Source organism: Piliocolobus tephrosceles, chromosome 4, assembly GCF_002776525.5.
Source record: "Piliocolobus tephrosceles isolate RC106 chromosome 4, ASM277652v3, whole genome shotgun sequence".
Lineage (NCBI taxonomy): Eukaryota > Metazoa > Chordata > Mammalia > Primates > Cercopithecidae > Piliocolobus > Piliocolobus tephrosceles.
In genome coordinates this window covers 145006478-145013294 of record NC_045437.1, presented here as the reverse complement: position 1 = coordinate 145013294, position 6817 = coordinate 145006478, and positions in this window count along the sequence as shown.

The window sequence follows — 6817 nt, the reverse complement described above, 5'->3', positions numbered from 1 at the left end:
AAGGGTATTCAATTAGGAAAAGAAGAAGTCAAATTGTCCCTGTTTGCAGATGACATGATTGTATATTTAGAAAACACCATTGTCTCAGCCCAGAATCTCCTTAAGCTGATAAGCAACTTCAGCAAAGTCTCAGGATACAAAATCAATGTGCAAAAATCACAAGCATTCTTATATACCAATAACAGACAAATAGAGAGCCAAATCATGAATGAAGTCCCATTCACAATTGCTTCAAAGAAAGTAAAAGACCTAGGAATCCAACTTACAAGGGATGTGAAGGACCTCTTCAAGGAGAACTACAAACCACTGCTCAGTGAAATAAAAGAGGACACAAACAAATGGAAGAACATACCATGCTCATGGATAGGAAGAATCAATATCGTGAAAATGGCCACACTGCCCAAGGTAATTTATAGATTCAATGCCATCCCCATTAAGCTACCAGTGACTTTCTTCACAGAATTGGAAAAAAATACTTTAAAGTTCATACGGAACCAGAAAAGAACCCACATTGCCAAGACAATCCTAAGCCAAAGGAACAAAGCTAGAGGTATCACGCTACCTGACTTCAAACTATACTACAAGGCTACAGTAACCAAAACAGCATGGTACTGGTACCAAAACAGAGATACAGACCAATGGAACAGAACAGAGCCCTCAGAAATAATACCACACATCTACAGCCATCTGATCTTTGACAAACCTGACAAAAATAAGAAATGTGGAAAGGATTCCCTATTTAATAAATGGTGCTGGGAAAATTGGCTAGCCATAAGTAGAAAGCTGAAATTGGATCCGTTCCTTACTCCTTATATGAAAATTAATTTGAGATGGATTAGAGACTTAAATGTTAGACCTAAAACCATAAAAACCCTAGAAGAAAACCGAGGTAATACCATTCAGGACATAGGCATGAGCAAGGGCTTCATGTCTAAAATACCAAAAGCAACATTAACAAAAGCCAAAATTGACAAATGGGATCTAATTAAACTAATTCTGCACAGCAAAAGAAACTACCATCAGAGTGAACAGGCAACCTACAGAATGGGAGAAAATTTTTGCAATCTACTCATCTGACAAAGGGCTAATATCCAGAACTTACAAAGAACTCAAACACATTTACAAGAAAAAAACAAACAACCCCGTCAAAAAGTGGGCAAAGGATATGAACAGACACTTGTTGATCTTTTCAAAAAACCAGCTCCTGGATTCATTGATTTTTTGAAGGGTTTTTTGTGTCTCTATCTCCTTCAGTTCTGCTCTGATCTTAGGTATTTCTTGCCTTCTGCTAGCTTTTGAATTTGCTTGCTCTTGCTTCTCTAGATCACATTGTGATGTGAGGGATCACATCTGTGATGTGAGGGATTTGATTGTGATGTGAGGGATTTGATTTTAGATCTTTCCTGCTTTCTCTTGTGGGCATTTAGTGCTATACATTTCCCTCTACACACTGCTTTAAATGTGTCCCAGAGATTCTGGTACATTGTGTCTTTGTTCTCATTGGTTTCAAAGAACACCTTTATTTCTGCTTTCATTTCATTATGTAGTCATTCAGGAGCAGGTTGTTCTGTTCCCACGTAGTTGAGCAGTTTTGACTGAGTTACTTAACCCTGAGTTCTAGTTTGATTGCACTGTGGTCTAAGAGACAGTTTGTTATAATTTCTATTCTTTTAAATTTGCTGAGGAGTGCATTACTTCCAACTATGTGGTCAATTTTGGAATAAGTGCGATGTGATGCTAAGAAGAATGTATATTCTGTTGATTTGGGGTGGAGAGCTCTGTAGATGTCTATTAGGTCCATTTGGTGTAGAGCTGAGTTCAACTCCTGGATATCCTTGTCAACTTTCTGTCTCATTGATCTGTCTAATGTTGACAGTGGGGTGTTAAAGTCTCCCATTATTATTATGTGGGAGTCTAAGTCTCTTTGTAAGTCTCTAAGGACTTGCTTTATGAATCTGGGTGCTCCCGTATTGGGTGTATATATATTTAGGATAGTTAGCTCTTCTTGTTGAATTGATCCCTTAACCATTATGTAATAGCTTTCTTTGTCTCTTTTGATCTTTGTTGGTTTAAATCTGTTTTATCAGAGACTAGGATTGAAACCCCTGCCTTTTTTTTGTTTTCCATTTGCTTGATAGATCTTCCTCCACCCCTTTATTTTGAGCCTATGTGTATCTCTGCACGTGAGATGGGTCTCCTGAATACAACAAACTGATGGGTCTTGACTCTTTATCCAATGTTCCAGTCTGTGTCTTTTAATTGGAGCATGTAGCCCATTTACATTTAAGGTAAATATTGTTATGTGTGAACTTGATCCTGTCATTATGATGTTAGCTGGTTATTTTGCTCGTTAGTTGATGCAGTTTCTTCCTAGCATCGATGGTCTTTATATTTTGGCATGTTTTTGCAGTGGCTGGTACTAGTTGTTCCTTTCCACGTTTAGTGCTTCCTTCAGGATCTCTTATAGGGCAGGCCTGATGGTGACAGAATCTCTCAGCATTTGCTTGTCTGTAAAGGATTTTATTTCTCCTTCACTTATGAAACTTAGTTTGGCTGGATATGAAATTCTGGGTTGAAATTCTTTGCTTTAAGAATGTTGAATATTGGCCCCCACTCTCTTCTGGCTTGTAGAGTTTCTGCCGAGAGATCCACTATTAGTCTGATGGGCTTCCCTTTGTATGTAACCCTACCTTTCTCTCTGGCTGCCCTTAACATTTTTTCCTTCATTTCAACTTTGGTGAATCTAACAATTATGTGTCTTGGAATTGCCCTTCTTGAGGAGTATCTTTGTGGCGTTCTCTGTATTTCCTGAATTTGAATGTTGGTCTGCCTTGCTAGGTTGGGGAAGTTCTCCTGGATGATATCCTGCAGAGTGTTTTCCAACTTGGTTCCATTCTCCCCGTCACTTTCAGGTACACCAATCAGACTAGATTTGGTCTTTTCACATAATCCCATATTTCCTGGAGGCTTTGTTCATTTCTTTTTACTCTTTTTTTCTCTAAACTTCTCTTCTTGCTTCATTTCATTCATTTGATCTTCAATCACTGATACCCTTTCTTCCAGTTGATCAAATCAGTTACTGAAGCTTGTGCATTTGTCACGTAGTTCTCGTGTCATGGTTTTCAGCTCCATCAGGTCATTTAAGGACTTCTCTACATTGGTTATTCTAGTTAGCCATTTGTCAAATCTTTTTTCAAGGTTTTTAGCTTCTTTGTGATGGGTTCAGAGAAGTCTGATCATCTGAAGCCTTCTTTTCTCAACTCGTCAAAGTCATTCTCCATCCAGCTTTGTTCCATTGCTGACAAGGAGCTGCATTTCTTTGGAGGGGGAGAGGCGCTTTGATTTTTAGAATTTTCAGCTTTTCTGCACTTCTTTTTCTCCATCTTTATGGTTTTATATATCTTTGGTCTTTGATGATGGTGACATATATATGGGGTTTTGGTGTGGATGTCCTTTCTGTTGCTAGTTTTCCTTCTAACAATCAGGACCCTCAGCTGCAGGTCTATTGTAGTTTGCTCAAGGTCCACTCCAGATGCTGTTTGCCTGGGTATCAGCAGCAGAGGCTGCAGAAGAGTAAATATTGCTGAACAGCAAATGTTGCTGCCTGATCTTTCCTCTGGAAGCTTCTTCTCAGAGGGGTGCCCGGCTGTGTGAGGTGTAAGGTATCAGTCTGCCCCTACTGGGGGATGTCTCCCAGTTAGGCTACTCAGGGGTCAGGGACCCACTTGAGCAGGCAGTCTGTCCATTCTCAGATCTCAAAGTCTGTGCTGGGAGAATCACTACTCTCTTCAAAGCTGTCAGACAGAGGCATTTAAATTTGCAGAGGTTTCTGCTGCCTTTTGTTTGGCTATGCCCTGTCCCCAGAGGTGGAGTCTACAGAGGCAGGCAGGCCTCCTTGAGCTGTGGTTGGCTCCACCCAGTTCGAGCTTCCTGGCTGCTTTTTTTGCCTACTTAAGCATCAGCAATGGCAGGCGCCCCTCCCCCAGGCTCATTGCCGCCTTGCAGTTAGATCTCAGACTGCTGTGCTAGCAATGAGGGAGGCTCCGTGGGGGTGGGACCCTCCGAGCCAGGCACGGGATATAATCTCCTGGTGTACCATTTGCTAAGACCCTTGGTAAAGCACAGTATTAGGGTGGGAGTGATCCGATTTTCCAGGTGTTGTGAGTCACGGTTTCCCTTGGCTAGGAAAGGAAATTCCTTTCCCCCTTGTGCTTTCAGGGTGAGGCGATGCCTCGCCCTACTTCAGCTCTTGCTAGTTGGGCTGCACCCACTGTCCTGCACCCACTGTCTGACATGACCCTGTGAGATGAACCTGGTACCTCAGTTGGAAACACAGAAATCACCTGTCTTCTGTGTCGCTCATGCTGGGAGCTGCAGGCTGGAGCTGTTCCTATTCGGCCATCTTGGACGGCTGAACCCATTGCTTTCATACTATGTAACATACTAGAAGACAATAATTGGGTCCAAAGGAAAAAAAAAAAAAAAAAGGAAAGAGTGGCAGCAATTGGGCAGAGGGATAAAGGGGAACAGAGAAGAGCCAGCTACAATGTTTAAAGTGTAGTCATGCTAAGCCTCAGTGAGCACTCACTAATGCCAGAACTGATGAAAAGCCCTTTGAGAAACACAAAGGCGAGTATTCCATCACTCCCCACATAGTTATTGGACACTTAGAATGTGTCAGATCCTCAGCTGGTTACTATGGATTCAGTAGTGTCCCAAAAATTCATGGATTGTGCCTTACTTTGCAAAGTATAAAATCTTACGGTCAAACAACGCTAATATGTAAATAAAAAGATACAAATAATTACAGATTATCCTAAGTGTGCTGAAGGAAACAAACAGGTACAGGGAGGGGAGCTACCCCTTTATAGCAGTTGGAGATGCTCTCTCTATAGAGGTGACATGAATGCCAAGACCTGAAAGATGAGAATAAGTCAGTCATGTCAACAGCCAGAAGAACAGATGCTTAAATATAGCAAAGAGTGTGTGTAAAAGTCCTGAGGCAGAAAAGAGCTTGGTGTATTCAAAGACCTGAAGGAGGCCTGAATGACTAGAGGCTAGTGGACTAGGAAGCAAGTGGTAGGGAAGGGGGAATAAGGTAGAGAGAAGCCAGCTAATGCACAAAATCAGACTATATCACTTTTTTAGAAGAGAAATGTGGTCTTGGTCAATTTCCAGTGTCACCTCCAACCTGCTTTTATTCCTTGAGTTGTCCCATGACATCACCTTTGCCCAGGAGAATTCAGGTTCTGGCTCAGAGTCTCTTGTGGAATCGCAGTGAAGTTTGCAGGTAGGCTGCAATCAACTGAAGGCTTCAGAGGGTCTGGAGCATCTGCTTGCAAAATGGCTTGTTTACATGGCTAGGGGCACGAAGTCTCTGTCCCTGCTTAGGTGAGCCCTTCCACAGGACCCTCACAACATGGCAGCTGGCTTCTCCCCAGAATGAATGACCCAGAGTGAGCAAGAAGGAAGTTGCAATGTGTTTTATAACCTAGCCTCAGGAGTAACATATCATCACTTCTACCATAGTCAACTGATTACATAGACTGACCCTGATACAATATGGGAGAGGACCACACAAAAGCATAAATATCAGAGGTAGGGGATCACTGGGGTCCATTTTAGACTCTGGCTAGCTAATTATGTATGTTAACATATGTGCATATGTGAGTTTAATCTTCAAGCTTATGTGTGTGTGTGTGTGTGTATGGATATAACTCTCTCTAAATATGCATATATAAATATAACTCTATATATATCTAAAACTTGAAAATCATGTATATATGGCTTAGTATAGTTCCTGGCACATAGTGAGCAATAAATAATAACTTTTTTTTTTTTTTTACCCATGTTGCTCATAAAATAGCCATTTGCCAGCTTAACAGCCACTTCTGTGCTTCTCCCTTCTCAAAGTATTTCACCTCTTTAAGAGGGCTCCTGAGACACCCACTGCTTGACACAAAAATATCACACATCTAATGGTGAAAATTTCATAATTCCAAGATTCAGGAATTATGGTCCCTTCCAAGCACATATACCTCAGAGACACCTTTCATTTGTTCATTCATTTATTCACCAATATGTATTTGACCTACCTAAACATTCCAGAATTACTTCCTTACCTCTAAAATATCTTTTTGAGATAGGGTCGCACTCTGTCATCCAGGCTGTAGTGCAGTGGCGTGATCTCTGCTTACTGAACCCTCAATCTCCCAGGCTCAAGTGATCCTTCCACCTCAGCCTCTCGAGTAGCTGGGACCACAGGTGCATGCCACCACACCCAGCTAATTTTTTTGTACTTTTTGTAGAGACGGAGTTGCACCATGTTGCCCAGGCTGAGCTGGAACTCTTGAACTCAAGTGATCTGCCCACCTCGGCCTCCCAAAGTGCTGGGATTGCAGGTGTGAACCACCACACCCAGCCATCTCTAAAATATTTGAAAAATCATTACAGTTCTTAATGTTCCCAGCAATTTGTTGAGAACTCCAAGACTCACCAATAAAAGAATTAATTATTTAATTTTAAAAATAGAATGCATACAGTATGTACTAAAAAATAGTATATATTCAGACCACTATTGGTGATGAAGGGTGGAAGAAGTCAAGACATGAAGAATAAATCAGAGTAAGCAAATGATGGAGGCATGGGGTACCAATCAAGCAACAAAGTGGATGTATGAAAGATAAGAAAATTATATATACATATATATATATGACATAAATATGTACACACACACATATGCACACATACAATATAACTAAATATCTGATATATGATATAAGACATGTATTTGTCTGTTATGGTATACATATGTGTG